The sequence below is a fragment of the Danio rerio genome, chromosome 18 (assembly GCF_052040795.2).
Source record: "Danio rerio strain M-AB ecotype USA chromosome 18, GRCz13ab, whole genome shotgun sequence".
NCBI lineage: Eukaryota > Metazoa > Chordata > Actinopteri > Cypriniformes > Danionidae > Danio > Danio rerio.
In genome coordinates this window covers 38109029-38130912 of record NC_141038.1, presented here as the reverse complement: position 1 = coordinate 38130912, position 21884 = coordinate 38109029, and the positions used below count along the sequence as shown (strand labels likewise).

General features: G+C 39.1%; 1 long non-coding RNA gene across 1 annotated transcript in view; it reads left to right on the top strand.

The window, feature by feature from the left end:
* The window catches only part of LOC141378748 (uncharacterized), a 45368-nt gene that overhangs the window by 18300 nt on the left and 5184 nt on the right, over nt 1–21884 (top strand). The window contains exon 2 of the long non-coding RNA XR_015515167.1: nt 14203–15018. This is a non-coding gene — a long non-coding RNA (uncharacterized LOC141378748). The remainder of the gene's footprint in view (nt 1–14202; nt 15019–21884) is intronic.

The window sequence follows — 21884 nt, the reverse complement described above, 5'->3', positions numbered from 1 at the left end:
TTTGAATGAATGGGATACTTGGGAAAATGTACAACTGAAAATATGTACATTGCATATTGTGATTTTAAGACTATAAAGTTATTGGGCATGTGTCCAAATATATATATTTTTTAATAACGAACTGAATTCTGAGTTTGAAAAATATAGTTTAAGCTATTTGGAATAAGAATAAACTATTGTTTATCAATTAAAGTATATATTTTCACTCATTATTTCAGTTTATTTTCTCAATATTGAATTTATGTCACCGACTAATGATCCCGCTAATGACCCACGTACCCTTTATAAGCCGCACTCAAACACTCAGTCTTTGCGAAGTCTTGTTCAGCCCCGGCCAGCATTACTGAGCGTTCTATCCTGCCTGATCTCCTGTGCATTACTCCAGCCCGTTTCTGACTCTGCTTTGCCTTCTGCCTGCCCACGACTTAAGCCTGTTGCACGGACTCTGATATTCGCTGCCTGCCCTCGACCCAAGCCTGTTACACGGACTCTGAATCACGCCGCCTGCCTCTGACCCATGCCTGGTAAATCACTCTGTGTCTTTCAGCCGCCAGCCCTACGACCTTTATTGCTGTTATTGTTGTATGTTCGCACCTTTGTGCGTGTTGATTGTTTGAGTGAAAGTGTGACTAATAAATACTGCATAATGGATCCCTCCGTGTCAGTCTTCCCGTTACAATTTATTAATTAATGTGATGCTGATATGCATATACATTTATATTATCTATTGTTTGTAAATGTTCCAGTATGAGTAAAAATAATCTTTATTAAATCTTTCTTTTTATGTTACCTGGTAAGAAAGTCATTTATAAATGCAATCAGTTTCATCATTATTTACTGATCCGTTAATGCCTTAATATAGTGTCATATCGTCACCTACAGGGTGATTTAAATTAATATCTGTACTACCTTTTATTCAATATGAAGTTAATAGTTTCCAAATCTAATACTGAATAAAAATGTGTACTGATTGTACTTTAATAAATATTGACCTTGTTTTTTTTTTCTGTTTTTTTGTTTAGGTTCATGCTTATCTGCACATCTAGGCCTCAAGACTAAAGTGTTTGTCTTTCAGTGTTTCCTTGGGCAGTTTAGGAGGAAAAGAGACCATAAAACATGGATATATGGTAAGGAAAATAATTAATATTGTTTTTTTTTTTTGTGTTTTCCCTAATCATTTTGGATATACAAATCTTCTTTTAATAACTAGATCTTATTTCACAGGTGCAATTTTAGGATGTTCAATGGGCTTTGCTAATACTGTGCAGGTTCAGTCACCGGTTCTAAGTTGCTTTCAACATTCCAGAGCACAGTCTTTCTACCTAATTCACCCAAAAGTACAGCAAAGCAACGTGGATTTCTCTTCCATTAGTGGTATGTATTATATTCTATACTATGTACAAGATTTTGCAGTGTATGTTGGTTCTGCATCTGGGTTTTCAATCAGGCCTAAGACAATTTGCAGCTTCTTTTATTGCTTCCTTTGTCGTCAGATGTGAACACATGACATGTGTGGGGTTGGGTTAGGGCTAGGAAATTTTTTTGATTTTTTTCGATAAATTCAAATTTATGTTTTAAGACGATTTGATTTTATATTAAATCGAGATATAATGATTTTTTAATAAAAATATTAGATACATTATAATTGCACCAATGCGCTTTGGTTCACTCTCTATATGAAGCAGGTCGCACACCAGAAGCGCCGCCCAGCGAAAAAGCCGCACCACAAAGCGCCATCTGATTAGTTACATGTTAAATATCATGCAAATGTGCGCGTCTGGTATGTAATACTTTAAACTGTCATGTGGGCGCCATGTCATGGTGCTTCTGGTGTGCGACCTGCTTGACTGCCTGTCTGTTTCAATGATGGTAGTGACGGTCTGTGTGGATTGTCAAGACATATTCCCTTATCAAGTAAAAACTCGATCTCTCAACTTGTATGAAGGACATAAAAACCTGCCATGTGAAAAACTGCACCAATCTTAGTTCGAAACGCGCTGATCTTTTGGTTTGAACATGAGCAGAGGTGAGCAGCTGTAGTAGTGAAAATTAAAGTACCCGCCCCATGACGTCATTTAGCAGACCTAGGTGAAAGCCAGACAGGCAGCATAATACAGAGTGGTGCAAAGCGCATCAAATGATCGATATTTAAAATGGAGTAAAAAGAAAAATAGAATAAATATATTATTTTATATTAGACACAAATCTGGTGCTTTTATTTGCTCCTGCTATACGTCCACAACTTCCAACACAATCTCACGGCAATTCGAAACTTTTTCATTTAATTCTAATTCGTATGAATTCGTACGATCTAATTCGTACAATTTAGTACGATTTGCTTATCCCCCAATGACGGTTGGGGTTAGGGGTGGGGTCAGGTGCTGAACGACTGAACTCGTACGAATTTGTACGAATTAGCCACTAAACTGGCAAAATGTAAAATACTTGCGTTTTCTCGTGAGATCAGGCTGCAACTTCACACACCAGGTTAAATTAGGCTTTACAGTTTCCATGTTCAGTCCTTTACTTCCACTGTATCTTTTTAAGAAAAATGCAGCAGCATTACAACCTGTCATTCAATCAGAAGAAGACAAAGTCAAAGCTGAGCTGACAGCCAATCTTTTTTCTAGGCTCAGCAAAACTTGCAAAAATTACCTCTGTATTTCTGCAACTGCAATATTTACACATATTTTTTTAAAAATCTTCTGCAACGATATTTACATGTGAATTTGTTTTGCAACTATTTACACGTTGTTGATCAATTTATGTATGGCATGGCCATTAAAAATACAATGTTTCTTAACCAGATGTTTTTTTTAAAGTTACTTACAAAGAAAATGTTACTTCAGTCATGTTGTTGTAATGTTTTAAGTTGACTAGTTACACACACACAAAAAAAAATCTAAATCAAAATTGTGAATCGGTCAAACTTTATAAAAAAATTGATTTTTTTTTTTGCCATATCGGCCAGCCCTATATGTAGTACATTAGTTTTCTTTTTTTTAAATTATGTATGTAAAATAAATGTACAGTTTGCATACTTTTTTAAGTAGTTGGCTTGTGTGTGTGTGTGTGTGTGTGATTTCTTAAGTGTTGTCCTTTTACTGTAGTGCTGTTCAGTGACTCTTCTTTTCTAACAGCAATTTTACAAAGACATGAGCTTGTTTGTGAATATTAATCTAGGAGGGCTGGACATAGAGTTTAATTTATGTCATGCTACAAACTACTGGGTCAAGGTGTGTTGTTTTTCTGCTAATGGTTAGTTGCCAAATATTTGATGATACCATGCAGAATTAAAGTTTTTTTTTTTTATTATTATTGTTTTACTTTAGGGCTGCACGGTGGCGCAGTGGGTAGCACAATCGCATCACAGCAATGTTTCCTCCAGGTGCTCTGGTTTCCCCCACAGCCCAAAGACATTCGTTCTAGGGGAATTGAATGAACTAAATTCAACTAAGTTAAACCAAATTGGCCGTAGTGTATGTGAGTGTGTGCATGAGTGTGTATAGATGTTTCCCTGTGTTGGGTTGGGGCTGGAATGGCATCCGCTACGTAAAACATGTACTAGATAAGTTGGCTGTTCATTCCGCTGAGGCGACCCCTGATTAATAAAGGGACTAAGCCAAAAAGAGAGTGAATTAATGTTTTATTTTAAAATTAAATCCAAGGTGTAAAGCTGTTTTGGCTCATTTCAGATGAAATGGACAGTTCATTCAACAATGAAACTGTGCTGTTAATTTATTCATCCTCAGCCAGAAGCTGTAGGTTACCTTGTACTTCAGTGGGACAGTAAAAATATTTTTACCCATGCTTCTTGGGGATTCATATATTACATATTGATGGTCATTATCTCTTGGAAAGTCAAAGCCATATTAATCCCCTACAGCTTGGATGGCCTGAGAGTGAGTAAATTAACTGATTAACTAGGTAAACTGCGTCTTTAAAGTTGTTTTCACATAAACATAAAATGTCACTTGTCTTAATACTTCAGGTTTCCTGTAGATGTTTCTAGTGTTAGTCTAGTTGTAATGGCACTCTACACTACATGTCTAGACATCTCTTTAGAAAATGTGATCACAGATAATACACAGGTGCATCTCAATAAACTAGAATGACATCGAAAAGATAAATACGTTCAGTAATTCAATTTAAAAAAGTGAAACTCCTTTATTATATAGATTCATTACACACAGACTTATTTTAATTAAAGTCTTTTTTATTTCATTTTTATCATTGTAGCTTACAGCTATAATAAAAACTCAAATCAGTATCTCAAAAAAAATTTGAATATTACTTAAGACCAATAAAAAAGGATTTGTAACACAAATATTGGACAACTGAAAGGTATGAACATGTACAGCAATCAGTTCTTGTTGTTTTTATGATTTACTTCAGTAATGTAACATGACATAAAGGAAGTCGGTTTATGGCACTGCTGAGGTGTTATAAATCCCAGGTTGATCTGATAGGAGCCTTCAGCTCTTCTGTGATGTTGGGTCTGGTGTCTCATATAATCTATAGCAGTGTTTCTCAACTGGTGGGTCGCGGAGTGTGTGATAAAAAAACAACAAAAGTTTAATATTTAATTATTTTGCTTATAAAGGACTTTTATTTTGAAATGCACGTGCGACAACCGTACCGTTTGACATGTGAAATTGCAGCGCAAGTACGACCCCGAATATGTAAAGTGTAGATTTACATAAATTGACGACAAAAAGGCTTGAAACCTCAGTGTGTCATATGTAGTGAGGTGCTCTCACAAGACAGCATGAAACCCTCTAAATTATGAAACCAAACATCCCAGTTGCAAGGAAAACCTGTGGACTATTTTCTAAGACGACTCCAATAGCTGAGGGCATCACAAAAGTGCCGAACATCTTCATGTTCAAAACAAGTACAAGTATATCTTACTGTGCTCACTGTGTAGCGAAGGCCAAGAAAGCCCACACAAAAGCAGAAGAGCCAATAACTGGTGATTACTATAAAAATGGTTATGATTATTTTAATAATCTGACTTTAATTTGCTGGTTTCTGCTCAGTTCAACGAGATCAGTGTTAATGTTTTATTAACAGTTCAGTTTAGTTAAAGGTAATTGAACTTTTTCTCACACTAACCACTGTTTACATGACGTTTTTACTCTGTAATATTTCTATAATTTGATAGATTTTGTTAAATGACAGCAGTTAGATATTGTTTATTTAAGTCTTGGTGATTTTCTTATGATTTCTGCCACTAGTTGTGTTTGTTAACAAATAAACACAAATAAATTATAATTCCTAAAATTATATTATAGTTTCTAAAAATTTGGGTCGCGGCTTGATGACCATGTGAAAATGTGGGTCTCATGGCCAAACCAGTTGAGAACCCCTGATCTATAGTGAACAGAAAGATGAGTCTTAGGTCAGTTGAGTTTGCTGGCCAATCAAATACAGGGATAGCATGGTCCTTAAACCAGGTATTAATACTTTTTGCAGTCTGGACAGGTGTCCAAGTCCTGCTGTAAAATCAAAAATTTATGGAGATGCTAATTTGATTTTTCAGCAGGATTTGGCACCTGTCCACACTGCAAAAAGGATGTGTTTTAAGGCTGAGGTATCCCTCTATGTGATTGGCCAGCAAGCTCACCCGACCAAAAGCTCTTATAAAAGAAACTGTTGTGCATTGTGAAGAGGAAGATATGAGACACCAAATTCAACAACAAAGAACAGCTGAAGGCTGATATTAGGGAAACCTTGGCTTCATCAGCAGTGCCACCAGCCGTCACATTGCTGGAGTAATTCATGCAAAATAGCCCTGAACAAGTATTAACTGCTGTACATATTCATAGTTTAATCTTTCTATGTTAAATCCTTTTTTTATGGGCTTAAGTAATATTACCGTTTTCTGAGATTTCATTAGATGTAAGCCACAATAATCTAAATAAAAATTAAACAGAAATATATCAGTCTATGTTTAACGAATCTATATATGAGTTTCACTTTAATTGAGTTACTGAAATTACAACTACAATTTTTACAACTTTTTTATAACATTGTAATTCATTGAGATGCAGCTGTAAATTGATGAGAACTTTATTTTATACTTCATATTATACAACTTATTGTATTATATTTAGACTGTTTTCTTGTTAAAGTAACCTACATGTACCTTCTGCTAAAATTGTTTTAAATGGCATATACTGCTATTTCTTAGTGTAAATAGCATCTACTATCTATTAACACATAAGTGTACAGTAAACAGCATTTACTGTTTATTAATGTTGTGTAAATACCATGTTTTAACTAAATGGCATAAACCAAATAATGAAATTTAGTTTATCAAGTCCTATAGTGCAAACACTGTATGATTAATTTTTAGTGTAAATAGCATCATACTTTTAGTAACACTGCAATAGCATCTACCTTCTATAAGCACTAAAAGTGTAAATGGCATATATTTTCTATAAGCACAAATTAGAGTGCAAATAGCATATACCATACTTTTTGTTGCTATAGTGTAGCATCTGATGCTATTTAATAGGGATCTAACGGTATAAAAATTTCATGGTACGGTAATACCTCGGTATAAATGGCACGGTACGGTATTTATTAAATTATTTAGAGGGAAAAAAATGATTAAAAAACATTAAGTAAGTGCCAGAAGTGTTTATTAAACAGTTTACCTGAACACTGAACATATCAATGGCATAAAAATTAGCCATCTATCTGTAAACTTTCAAACAGGAACTTTAAGTTTTCAATTTAAATAACAAAAAATTATTAAACCCCCAAAAATTTAAAGTTTCAATTTAGTATTCTTAAACTTAAAAAAAAAAAAATTAGCAGCCTTTATTGCAGCTGGACCATGTGCTGAATGAGTATTTAAAAACACTTACCTCGATCAGTCACGCACTCACAGGTTTTTTAAGGAAAATTAGCATATCAACATTATCTGGCAAAAGCTGGGCTCTTTGGGCATTTACAATGTCCCCAGCAACAGAAAAAAAAACCTTTCACTTGGGACTGAGGTTGCTGGGACAGATAGATAGGACTTGGCCAAGGTTGACAGCAGTGGGTAACTGTGGCTAGGGGGCGTGGCCGAGAGCCGTGGGAACGGTGTGAGGCCACCGCGTAAGTGGATACACCTGCGGTGCGCACCTGCCTCGGATCCCACGGAAGGAGCTCTGGACCATAAAAGGAGGACCAATGGCAGAGGAAGGCGAGAGAGGACCGGGCCCGGGCATATTGTTTTACTTTTGCTTTCAGTTTGACACAGCCTTGGCGTTTCATGGCTGTGATGGGCTTCCTAACCCCATTTATCACTGATCGTGAGACATCCAGCAATGTCCACAGGTCTCAAGCCCCTTTACCCAGCACATCTTCTGACCAGTCCTCCATCGGTTTAGAGCCAGAGGATAGCCTGGTTGAGGGAGAGAGTCAGGCCATAACCCAGCATGCCCCATCAAGCAGAGGAGATGAGACAGGGATTGAAGGCGACAATCAGAGAGGCAGGCAGGTAGAAGCAGGCAGGCAGGCGCAGACGGAAACCGTGAGGGTTCCTGACAGGGGAAGAAAAAGAAAGGGGCATGAAATGTCTACTTTTGAAAGAGAGATGTTGACAGCATTTGAGCCACTTACACAGATGGCCACAATGTCACGTCTCCCACTGCCTCAACAGCATTATTATTATTATTATTATTATTAGCATTATTATTAACAGCAGTATTATTACAAATAATAAAAAAATATATACACTATTTAACTTACACACTTACTTCTGTAAGTTTTATTAAAACTGATGTTGTATATTCTAAAATACTTGTTACATGTTTGTATTTGTAGTAATATTACACTTTTGATCTAACAAGGAAAAAATTAACATGTTACACAAATAAACAAATAAAAATACACAAATAAATAATTTACAATGAAGTCATGCTTTTGCAGTGTTTTCACTTTCACATGAACAAAAATACAGATACATATATACATACATGTATGTGTGCATGCATATATATATATATATATATATATATATATATGTATGTATGTGTGTGTGTGTGTGTGTGTATAAATACACACACACACATGTGTGTATATGTATATGTGTGTATGTATGTGTGTGTGTATATATATATATATATATATATATATATTAATAATAATAATAATAATAATAATAATAAAAGTCACTTACATCATATCAGCAGTAGTAACAGTTTTGCTGAAACCTGGAAGTAATGCGGGCATTTGTATGTTTTCTCCTGAAATCTACACAAAAAATTAAAAAATTAAAATGCAAACATGGTATAGGTTGTGACGCATAGCAGTAGAATAAAACAGCATGCCATAATACATGTATGACATAATTGGAATGTACTCTGTTTTTAATATAAGTGTGGATAGCTCTTAAAAGAGCTTTTATGGCTTTAAAAAGAGCCTTTGGTGTAGTCTAGGACCTCGGCTGCCATGGCACTGCACCCTCCTCGGTGAAATGTGCACAGTATGCATCCCGGAGTTCGATAGCTCTACAGCTGGCATTGTTGGAGCCCATCCTTGGTGCATCTCTCAGGGCCTCAGGAGCTGAAGGTGTGTCGATGGTGTGTTCAGCTCTGCGTGTGCATCTCCCACTTGCCAAGGTTTTCTTCCTTAGGAAGTTGTGCAACACGCATGTGGCCATCACACATACCTCTGCAACCTTTGGACTCGTCGCGATGACACGGCGACACATCTGCCAGCGAGCAGAGAGAATGCCAAAGGCACATTTAACAACCAGCCTAGCACGGCATAGGCGGTAATTGAATGTTCTTTTTTCCATTGGGATGTGACGTCCAGGGTATGGTCGCAGGAGGTTTTTCATCAGCGGGAAAGCCTCATCCCCCACAAACACACAGGGCAGTGGCCCCCGCTGCTCTGCTCCAGGGATAGCAGCATCTGGTGGTAGGTCAAGCGTACCATCTCTGAGACCCTCCCCAAAAACAGAATTCCGGAGTGTCTCACTGTCACTGGTCCTGCCATAGCCACCAACATCCACAACACGAAAAAAAATAGTTGGCATGCACAACAGCCAGGAACACCAGTGAGTAGGTCGACTTATAATTAAAAAAGAAGGACCCAGAATTCGCAGGCGCTTGTAGGAGCACATGTTTCCCATCAATGGCACCAACACAATTGGGGAAGTTCCAGCGTGCGTGGAACTGGTCATCGATGGCCCTCCAGTCCTCCTTTTTGGGAACTGGCATAGTCTCCTCCACCAAAGCTGTCCAGATTGCCCTGGCCACATCCCTCACAATGCCTGTGACAGTTGAGTGCCCAACACGGTAACTGAAGGCGATTGTTTTAAACAAATCCCCAGTTGCCAAGTACCTGGTGGGAAAAAAGCAACATATAAGATTACATTATACAGATAACATAAAAAAGATGCATATAAATTACTGTGTATTATATAAAATATAGACTAAGTAATTTATCCACTCAATAATGTTGAGTGGTTGTTTAATTTATCAGTGATCATAATGATAGTTATCTTTACACATTTACACACAAACATTCATATAAATATAAAACATACACTAACAGATATGCATACACACACATTCATACATATAACATATATATATATATATATATATATATATATATATATATATATATATATATATATATATATACACACACACACAAACACACACATACACACACTCCAGATAATCTACTTTAACTTTTATTCACCAATGATCAGTCTAATTTGTTCGATAACAGTTTATACAGAATTTATCTATCTATTTATAAGTTTGTTATTAGGTTATTCTTACTGTAGGCAGATAGTGAGTCGCTGGGCAGGCCCAATTGCTAACCGCATCACTGAATCTGCCTTTGTGATCAGTGGTCCGACTCTGCCCAGCAACTCATCGAAGGTTTCCGGGGACATCCTGAAATACTGCTCAAACAGCATCGCATCCAGGCGCAGCTCCTGGACAAGACCATACTCTCCCAGTTGTTGTCACTTTTTAATGATCTAATGCACCCAAAATCGCAGAGTATGACTTCACTTACGTTGAATATTCACAACAATCAAACCTGCAATAGCAAGCGCAACCACGTTGGAATCCATCTTGTATCAAAATACCATGTTTTGTTGCTGAGTTCCGCTCTAATTTCATTGGCTGATGCTGCTATGACGATCGCTTTACAGCCAAACTTCAGACACGCCTTCAGTCAAGCGTTGACGCTGAAGCCCCGTTTTAATAGGGTGTAAGGCCCACTGGTGGGCCACTGCCCACCTGTTTAGAATCATTGGTCTAGGGGGTTGAATCAAGATTGCGATCTTGTTACGATTAATTATGCAGCTATAATATATAATATATATATATATGACAGTTCTGTCTGGTTCTTGAATTTGATTGCCTAATAGCCGTGTAGTATTTTGCCAGTAACCGCACACAAAGGCCTCTTCACCCTTCACTTTTGTGGATTACTCCGCCCACATGCAGTCAGCAAGAAGCAGAGGACAGTCTACAGTTTAACAAATAATACTGCTGTTGGACAACATAATGTAATTTTGTGGCTTTTTTTGCTGACAATGTAGTTGTTTAGATTGCAACTATGCAGTTTGTTTATAAGAATAGTGCCTTAAAATATTTACAATTTCTGAAAGACAGCTCGTCGGCCGCCACTAGCCTGCCATACTGAGTAGACCAAAGACGGTTGACATTTTCGTCCACAAGAATATGGCTTTTAAAAATTAAAAAAACTGCTGTTATTCTAGCTAAATTAAAACAAATCAGACTTTTTGTGAAAATTTCCTTGCTCTGTTAAACATAATTTAGGAAATATATTTATAAAAAAAGAAAAAAATGCAAAGGGGGGCTAATAATTCTGACTTCAAGTGTATATATACCTGAATTAGATTGTTACATTTAAAAGAGTTTGGGTGTTTTTTCTTTCTATTTTTAGAGATTTGAGAAGCAGACATACTATTTGTGTTATGATATCTAGTTGGCTGTATGTGCTGCAAATAATTTTAATTTGTTAACTGTGCGGGCTATCAGTTGGTTTAGCCAGTCTGCTTCCTGACAGACTTTCTGAGCCACAGTTATTCAAGTGCCAGCCCTAAGCTATAAGCCAAATTACCAGAGAGGAGAGCAGTCCCAGCCATGTTCTCAACATATATAATTAATAGGTATATGCACAAGGAATTTTGATTTTCAGTAACTTTTGGTAAATTGTCATGCCATTACAAAATTGCTGCCTTTAAGATCTGTTTTCTTTTAATATCAAAGATCTTACTGCCAGATTGATATACAATATAACATAGGTATCAGACTGTACAAGAAGCACTGCATTAAATTCCATTGTTCCACACCTTGTTTTAAAATATAAAATTGTATTTTACCACATGATTTTCTATAGAGTTTCTGTGCTCCCCTGCTGCTCCTTGACATCAAGATCCTAATCTTGAATCAGGGTCTTGGCAGCAAAATCACTGTGTGGGATGGTGTACTATGAGCAATGTGTGTCTAGGGAACATTACCGCAGGCCACAGGAGATACATGTCTCGTTTAAAATTACCTAGCAGATGTTACAGAGCTACAGACACACATTTGGCAGACTACAGTAAGTGCTACTACTGTGGTGGAGATGGAGTGTTGATGTCAACCGTTTGATTGTCCTAAACTATTTCACAGTAACTCTGAAATTACAAATTATAAACATAAAGACAAAATAGTCTGCCAGAGTACCATTTTTAGACAGCTGGACATCAAAGTTTTTCATGATTTGAATTTATTTTTTGATGGGTTTTTTTTTTGTGTTATACTTATGTAACATATTTTATATATATGTCATGTGTGTATATATTATTACATGTTATCATATATATATATATGTGTGTGTGTGTGTGTGTATAGTGGGTAGTGCATCGCCTCACAGCGAGAAGGTTGCTGGTTTGAGCTTTGGCTGGGTCAGTTGGCATTTCTTTATGGAGTTTGCATGTTCTCCTCATGTCACAGGTCTAAATGCACTATAGGTAAATTGGGTAAGCTAAATTGTCCATAGTATATGTGTGTGAATAAGAGAGAGTGTATGAATTTGAGAGTGTATAGAAAGTGTTCCCCAGTGATGGGTTGCAGCTGGAAGGGCATCAGCTGTGTAAAACATATGCTGGATAAGTTGCTGGTTTGTTCTGTGGCAACCTCTGTTAATAAAGGGACTAACCTGCATCACAACAGAGCGAGTAGATATCCATAGAATCCGAATTTTCCCGGCAGAGCGCACATCATGCCAGCTTTTTCTGTGTGCACCATTAATACAAACAATGACGATAGCTGCCTGCACTTGTGCACGCCCACAAACAAACAAAACTCGCTGGCTAGAAGGGTCTTATTCCCAGGAATAAGTTGAAATCATGACCCATTTAACCTCATGGGACCACCGTTATCTGATGCTGCTTTATACTGAACATGACAAGTTATACGAGTTAGTTTGAAAAGAGTTAACAAAGGCTGCAATTATTTGATTAAAATAAATATAAAAGGTCTTAAAATAATATTTTAATTTAAAGTAATTGTTTTTCATGTTAAAAATATTATTTATTCTTGTGTTTAAAGCTTTTGTCATTAAGCTACATCAGTGTCTCTTTATTAAAAACTCATGGTGTGATGAGAGAAACATACACCCAGTTAGATAATTTTGTTCTCCTGATCTGAAATATCTTTTGCTTCGGTGTCAGCCATACTGGCTGCCTAGGGAGTTCACAGCTGTTATCATTACGGCTGTCTACATCCACCCTCAAGCCAACACAGAGCTCGCATTCAGGGAACTGTATGGGACGATAAGCGAGCAGGAAACTGCACACCCGGAGGCAAAGTTTATTGTCACAGGGGACTTTAACAACGGTAATCTAAAAATCACTCCAAAATACAATTAACACATCACCACAAACACGCGTGGTAATCGTATTCTGGACCATCGCAACTCTCCATTCCGGGACGGCTACAAATTCCTCCCTTGCTCACAGTTTGGCAAATCAGATCAATCTTTTGTTCCGCTCTTGCCTGCTAACAGTCAGAAACTGGAACGGGAACCACCCACACTTAGGACGTTTCAGAGCTGGACGGACCAATCGGATTCCATACTTCTAGACTGTTTTGAGCATGTGGATTGTGAGTGGAGGGTGCGTGGGTTTAGGATGATTTAATGGGCCCACTTTTGGAGGCCCCCTGAGTTACTGTTAGGGGGCCCAATTCAACCTCTTCTAAATCCCTTTGCAATCCCCATAACACAATCCTGCCGCAGCATCTTTACCAAAAAACATTTGCGTCAACAGATTACTCTCCCAGGAAAAGATTATTACTAAGCACAGCCATACTTTTCGAGGGCTAACTTTGTGCTTTGCATCCAGACACCCTAACACCATAATACCCTACCTGTACAACCCCACACCACCTCTACATCCATATAAAAGCAATGAGGACAGACATAACATTGATAGAGTTGCATTAAAACATCTTAGACCAGTTGCGCACAAAACAATTTGCTCACATGTTAAAAATACACATAAAATGTGTCTCCACCAAAATCTGGAGCCATTTGGTGTCATTTTGGGCAAACCCAGTACATGCCCCAGATAAGAATATACCAGAAGTCTGACACATCTAATTGATATGTAGGAGTGGCTAGTATGTATTCATATCGGGCATAAAAGCCATAAAAGCATTGTCCATTCTTGAATCAAATGTAAATTTGACTACCAGAAAAAACGCATCAATCTGCTTTTTATTAGTCAATTATTAGCGGTTTTTAAAGATGATAGATATTTTAATGTATCTTTGATCTTTGACTAATATGTCCAGCATTCTGTCATGGCATGCAGTGCACATTCATTTGTAAGCAGGACACACACACACACACACACACACACACACACACACACACACACACACACACACACAGAGTCTTTTTCCAACACTACCTTATAGAGCCATTGGGAAATTTGCTGCGTATGAAATATCTGTGAGAAATCTTGTGTCTAGACATGTCTAGGTTATGCACATCTATGAAAAGGGGGCCAAACACAGTTGATTTTGGATTTCAATCATGGAATAATGGGTGTTGCCAGATTAATAAAAACTTATTATTACATGTTATGTTTCAGTCCCTCAATTGTGCTTTATGTTAAAAGATTTAAAAGTAAAAGTCTTTGATTATGTCAAAATCACACAGTCACTGTTGGAAAGTGGTAACATATACAGATGTAAGGCTTGAAACTTACGCTGCTATTCTGAACCAATAATCGGAAACAGGAAGCAGCTGAAGGATGGCGTGTTTAAATCCATTATTTATCTGACTCCATTGTAATTAATCTGACTCCATTAAAGTTGTTATCATCATTGATAAAGAGAAAGAATCTCTACGTCTTAAAGCAGGCAAAGTTGTTTATTAAGTTACATGTTTAAATATACAGACATTAGAATGAAACAAACTAACATACTGTATAAAGAAATTAGCTGTAACGTATGCACTGCTGAGCAACAAAGACAGTGAAACTGCCTTTGTTAGCATATGAGGCTACGCACCAGTGTGCGGGAGATGCAGAGTAAAAGCCATTCTCCCAGATCAACAGTTACCTTTCTTTCTTATACCCTGAGCAAAGCATTGTCAAACATGAGTGAAAACCAACCCCCAAAACCAGCTGAACATGAGAACAAAGTTGAAGAGATGAAGTGGGGGAGAAGTTCATTAACATACTCTCCTCAGGCCATGACCCAACAATAGTAAATATATTGTAGATTGAAATACAATTAATTAATGTCTCTGTTGATTTCATCACTACAACACTGAAGTCATAAACTGTCAAATGACACCAAACATGACAAAGTTATCTGAAGGAAGAACACAAGCAGATGAATTGTATGGTGAAGAGCACATGGTTACTGTAAGCAAATGGCAGAGATGTGTATCGGAGCTGTGAGGAACTCTGCCTCACCAGGAGGACCCCTCCCATGCTTGGAATGTCTCAGTAGTCCTTCATTAGCATATGTAATGAGACCATGTCTGGGCACTACAAGTCCCAGCAGGCTTAGCGCCATGCAAGGAAGTGTTGTTGTTTATGTGCGGACACTTTATTTCCTGATTGCGGCGTAAATTAACAACAGGTTGTAGATTGCTCAGCGCTATATAAGTGAGTCAAGGTTTGTTTGCCATTTTGCTGTCGTTGTTGCATTCTGGTCGCGGCACGTAAAGGCCGGTAGGTAGCAAGTTTATTTGTGTGATGTGCGGTCTCTCTCTCTTTCTCGCAGAGTTTCCTTTTTTTTTAACGCATGCATAAACTGACATTTATAGAGTCAACACTTCACGTGAGGGGTAGCTGATGAGCAAACAACATTTAATGCTGCCAGATCTTCATTGCGAACTTATTTAAAGAGGTAGTTGTTTTATAATTTTAATAAACCGTTTTTAGTATTGTGCTTTAATGATATTATCCTTTTTATTTCTAGTGCTATTACGGGATCATTGTTTGCTGATTGTTGCCTGAGTGTCAGCATGGGAAATTAAGGATCTTAGAGGTATTGTTTAAAACAAAGAAGGGTTTTTATCTCTTAATGCATGTTTTATTTATAGGATGTTTTATTGTGTTTGATTTCTTTATATTCTGAGTTTCTGTGTTGTAATAAACTGTGTTTCCCCTTTTTAGGGATGCACGGTTGCCGTTTACTTTAGACTTACAATAATATTTTTGTTATTGAATCTTTGTTGTTGACTTTTGTTGTATGCGAATTTGGGTTGTTTATTATGTTGCTAGGTTGACAACAATTTGTATTTTCCTTTGTTAAACTTTTCTTTCTTTTGTAGGTTCTGTTTTGGATTTGCTTTACCATCAGTGGCCACTGGGTTCCCTGCACTGTGTGGATGGCGGTGGAGAAAAGGTGGTTGGGATTGTGTGGTGATTTGGTCACTGTTGATTTTTGTGTTTTTTAGGTTGCAGTGTGATTGCTGTGAGCTGAGTGTGGTGAAAACACTGCTGCTTGGGTACCTCATCTGTCCTCACTTTCTGGGTAACCGGTGGCCATTAGTGGTTTGTTTTTTTCTTTTCTTTTATTTAGTTTATTTACTTTTTTTTTCCTCCTTATTTGCAATAAAGATGGAGACAATTTGTATATTACAACTTGTGGAATAAAAGATAATTGTCCTTCTAATTGTAAGTCACTTCATTTACCCTCTGCTGAATCATTAACACTGACAAAAGTCATCTGGTCACAATTGGCGTAGTCGGCAGGACTTATTTAAAATTGATTTAATTTAGCAGAGGCTGTTGTGAAGTGTCTTACTCTATCGATTGTGCAACTTTAAATGTTTTTTTGCATAAGTTCAGTGTAAGTAAACGGTGACCGTGCATAAAGGATTTCGCAGACTCTGCTTTGTGGACCCTGGATGTCATTGTGCTGATTGAACTGTCTTCCAGAATTCACCAACAGATATGGAGCAAGAACTAATGGACTTGAGGGAGCGGGTTCAAAGCTTACAAGCACAGAATGAGGAGTTGATGAGACTGCGTCCCCCATCTAGCAGTGATGCCCCTAGCCAACCTCACCCTTCTGTTTCTAATGACCCATCTTCAGTGTCTTTTAACAGAATGCTTTATGTGCCCCGAGAGAGGAAGTGCCCACGTTTTTATGGGAACATGGACTCTAACTTGAGTATTGAGGACTGGATTGACGAGGCTAAGGTGTGTATTGAGGGTAGAGGTTGGGCTGATAAAGAAAAGGTGGTCTTTCTGTTGGATCATCTTGGGGGAGAAGCTAGAATGGAGGTAAAACTTCATCCACCTGTTACTAGACAAACTCCAGAGTCTGTTTTTGAAGTTTTAAAAGATTTGTATGTGGGAAAACAGACATTTGTACAATTACAGCAGAGGTTTTATGAGCGAAAACAGAAAGAAGGTGAATCATTGACTGAATTTTCTCATGCTTTAATGTCATTGATGGACTTGATTCTTAATAGTAATCCAGGTAGTGTTCCCAATTCCGATAGAGTGCTTCGCGATCAGTTTGTTGAATATGTCCAAGATGTAACGCTAAAATGTGAGTTGAAACGACTTGTGAGGGAGAAGCCTTCTCTTACGTTGCTCGAGGTTCGACGTGAGGCTCTTAGATGGGTAGAAGAGGGGAGCGGGGAAGCAACTCTTTCATATTCCCAGCCATGGTGTAATGCCACTCAAACCAGGGTAGTTGACCAGGAACCTAAGGTTAGATTCCAGGAATCAACAGAGTTAAAAGAAATGAAAGAAATGTTGAGACAGCAACAAGCACAATTAAATGATCTTACCCAGCGTCTTGATAGACTTATGCCTACAAAGAATGATCCCCCTGCTGTTGCTTTACCAAGGCAAAATACATTGCGGCGATGCCTACGTTGTAACAAAATGGGGCACATTGCCAGATTTTGTCGTTCACCTTGGCCTACAGAGTCAAACTCCGGATCACCTCAGGCAAATGTAAATGAGATTTCAGTTGGGGAATCCGATACTGTAGCCCCTACTGCAATTTTAAGCCAGATTGTTGAAGGGACTAGGGAAGCTTCAAAGTCACCCGTTTGCCCTACTATTTTACAGCGACTCGTGGGCAAATGCCCTCTTGTAAATGCACAGATTGGGATGGGAGTAGATATTTCTTGTTTGTTGGATACAGGATCCATGGTAACTACGATAACAGAGTCATTTTTTGAGAAACATTTCCATCAATTAGGGGTGAATGGTCTTAAGAAATGTAACTGGCTTCAATTAAAAGCAGCTAATGGCCTTGAGATCCCCTATGTGGGTTATTTTGAAACCGACGTGAAAGTGTTGGGACAAACCCTTCGAGGACAGGGCATTTTGGTTGTGAAAGATCCAGTTGATGTTTTTTTTCATCAAAAGAAAGAATTTACTCCTGGCCTCTTGGGCATGAACATTATAGGACAATGTTATAATGATTTGTTTGAAAAACATGGCCCAGCACTATTTTCAGTTCCACAGGTTAGGCAGGCAGAACAAGGTTGGAGAGACTATCCCAGTGTCACAGGGTGGAGGATGCCCCTGTTCCTGGCTTTGTTGGGTATGCCAGAGTGCAGTCCTGCCAACCTGTTCAGATTCCAGCTGGAACTATAAGGTTAGTGCCTGCTTTGTGCCCAAAGAATATACACAGTGGGACAGTAGTGGTTTTAGAACCCCAAAACCCAGAGAACGGGGGGTTACCCGTTGGAGTGCTAATCTCATCTGCTATGCTGCAGTGTGTACAAGGTATAGTCCATGTACCTATAGTTAATGTCGGCACAGAACCTTTATATTTGCCCCCCAGAATTAGATTGGGTAGTTTGATTAATGTTGAAATCATAAGTTCATCTCAGGGCATTTTCTTTCAGGGTGATGGGTCACAGGACCCTAATGTAGTGGTTGTTCAGTGCCATGCTGTTACATCGAAGTCAAGCATTGATATGCAAGGCGTAGAACTGTCTGGGCTTTCAAAGATTGAGGAGGAGGAAGTTAAGAGATTGTTAATGAAATATTCAGACGTCTTTTCAAAACATGATGGCGATTTGGGATGTACAAATTTAATAGACCATCAAATCCCCTTAGTAGATGATACACCAGTACACCAACGCTATCGTAGAATTCCCCCCAGTCAGTTTGAAGATGTGAAGGCTCACATTAGACAGTTGTTGGACAGCCACATTATTAGGGAGAGCAGTAGCCCATATGCCTCCCCAATTGTATTGGTGAAAAAGAAAGATGGTTCTTTGAGGATGTGTATTGACTACCGCCAGCTGAATGCCAGAACCCATAAGGATGCCTACCCTTTGCCAAGGATAGAAGAGTCGCTGGATGCATTGACTGGAGCAAAGTGGTTTTCAACTTTGGATCTGGCAAGTGGATATAATCAGGTACCGGTAGCGGAATCTGATCGATTCCAGACTGCTTTTTGTACCCCATTTGGGCTGTTTGAATTTAACAGGATGCCATTTGGACTGTGCAATGCCCCGAGCACTTTTCAAAGATTAATGGAGTGAATTTTTGGGGACCAGAGTTTTCAGTCGCTGCTGCTCTACTTGGATGATGTGATTGTTTTCTCAACAACTATTAAGCAACATATTCAACGACTGGGGCTGGTGCTGGATAGGCTGAGACAACAAAACCTTAAGATAAAACTCAGTAAATGTTGCTTTTTCCGGTCAGAAGTACGTTATTTGGGGCATGTGGTCTCTTCCACTGGGGTTAGCACAGATCCAGAGAAAATATTGGCCGTAGCTAAGTGGAATCAGCCACAAAGTCTTCAAGAACTCAGATCTTTCCTTGGCTTTGCTAGCTACTATCGACGGTTTGTAAAGGACTTTTCAAAAATGGCTGGACCCTTGAATGCATTGGTAGCGGAGCTGATTAGGGGGCAAAAGAGTAAACGACCTAAGATTAACCTGGGGTCCAATTGGACTGATTCTTGTGAACATGCTTTCCAAGCCCTTAAAATGGCTCTGACTAACACTCCTGTTCTGGCTTATGCTGATTTTAGTAAGCCTTTTATTCTGGACATTGATGCAAGTCACCAAGGTCTGGGCGCTGTGTTGTCTCAAGAACATGGAGGTAAACATCGACCAGTGGCTTTTGCAAGCCGTGGATTGCGACCACCTGAACGTAACATGCAAAATTACAGCTCTATGAAATTGGAGTTTTTGGCCCTGAAATGGGCTGTTACAGAAAAGTTCAGGGAGTACTTGTTGGGCCAGAAGTGCTTTGTGTACACTGATAATAATCCACTTAGCCACTTGCAGACTGCAAAGTTGGGAGCATTGGAACAGCGTTGGGCTAATCAACTGGCAGATTTCGATCTGGAAATAAAATACAAGCCTGGACGTTCAAATGTTAATGCTGTTGCTCTTTCTAGAAAAACTCCATCTGTGGTTGAACTTGCTTTAACGACTCCAGTGCCAAAGGAGTTACATCAGTATGGTCCCAACAGTTGTCACACAGTTGCCAGTGAAACCATGTCTGTCTTTCCAGAACAGCCTAGGGAAGATCTTGGTGCGTTACAGGAAGCGGATCCTGCGATTGGGCGTTTTCTTGTTTATTGGAATCGCCAAAAGACCCCTGATGCACAAGAGAGAGCAATGGAGTCATCAGAGGTGCTGGAACTCGTGCGGCAGTGGGGGAAGCTGGTGAAGATGGAGGGAGTGTTGTACCGAAAGTTTCATCCTCAAGAGGAACATCGAGAAATCCGCCAGGTTGTATTACCATCTGTACTCAGGGAAAGAGTCTTGGCCAGTCTACATGATGATCATGGGCATCAAGGCATTGAGCGGACCGCAAGTTTAGTGAGAACTCGTTGTTATTGGCCAGGTATGTTTAAGTTTATTGAGGAATGGTGCAAGAGATGTCAGCGTTGCACTCTGGCTAAAGTGGTACGACCAAGAGTGCGAAGTTTCATGGGGCACCTGATGGCCGAGAGACCATTGGACATCCTGGCTATTGACTTCACATTACTGGAACCTGCATCAAATGGGCTTGAAAATGTACTGGTTATGACTGATGTGTTTTCAAAGTTCTCACAAGCTATCCCAACTAAAGATCAAACTGCAGTAACAGTGGCACGTGTTTTAGTGGAGCGTTGGTTCTACTTGTTTGGAGTACCACGACAAATCCATTCCGATCAAGGAAGGTGCTTTGAAAGCAAGTTGATCTACGAGTTATGCAAACTATATGGCATTTCAAAGACTCGCACCACACCTTACCGACCACAAGGAAATGGGCAATGCGAAAGGTTTAATAGAACCATGCATGATTTGCTTCGTACATTGCCACCAAAGGAAAAGTGTCGCTGGCCAGACCATCTTGCTCAGGTAGTCTTTGCGTACAATACCACAGAGCATCAATCTACTGGGTACTCTCCTCATGTCCTTATGTTTGGGCAGGAGCCACATTTGCCAGTCGATTTTCTGTTGGGATTGGATAATGGTTTCCAGAGTGACGTAGACTGGATGGTGTACCATAAGGACAACTTGGAAAGAATATTCAACAATGCCCGAGCTCGTCTTCAGTGTGCCACAGAACATCGTGCTCGAACAAATGACCAGCTTGTGCGACATGAGAAGCTAAAAGAAGGCAAGCTTGTGTATCGAAGAGCTCACAACATAAAAGGCAGGAACAAGATTCAAGATGCTTGGGATTCAACCCCTTACAAAGTAGTGCGGTGCCTTGATGAACTTGGAGCTGTGTATGCTATTGTTCCTGTAGAAGGTGGCAATATTAGAAACCTCCATCGTTCTGAACTGCGTCCAGCCTATACCCCCCCAAATGATTTTGGCCTTTTAGATCAGGCAGACTATCAAGAAAACTTCACTGATGAAGAGGGAGATATTGTAATGATGTCCCTGGGGCCTGGGGGTGTGTTATCTCAAGAAAAAGTTAATCCGCAACCTAGAACACAAATAATAGAAGATATTAGTCCATCTTTACCTGTAGTGGTTGATGTGGAGGACCAGTCTGCTCCACGGCCGGAAGGAGCGGTTGTAAGGCGTACGAGAAGAGCAAGAGCTGGACAGCATTCAAACCCATACCATCTTCCTCGGCCTGTACATGTCAGTGAAGCTGAGTTGCATAGCCATGTTGCTCTTCCAGTAACGGGGCTGTCCAGCAATGTCCTAAATGGTTTGTTTCGCCCATGGTTGTAGTGGTTTAAGTTAATCGACGAGACGTCGATTTAAATTTTGGGGGGTAGATTGTAATGAGACCATGTCTGGGCACTACAAGTCCCAGCAGGCTTAGCGCCATGCAAGGAAGTGTTGTTGTTTATGTGCGGACACTTTATTTCCTGATTGCGGCATAAATTAACAACAGGTTGTAGATTGCTCAGCGCCATATAAGTGAGTAAAGGTTTGTT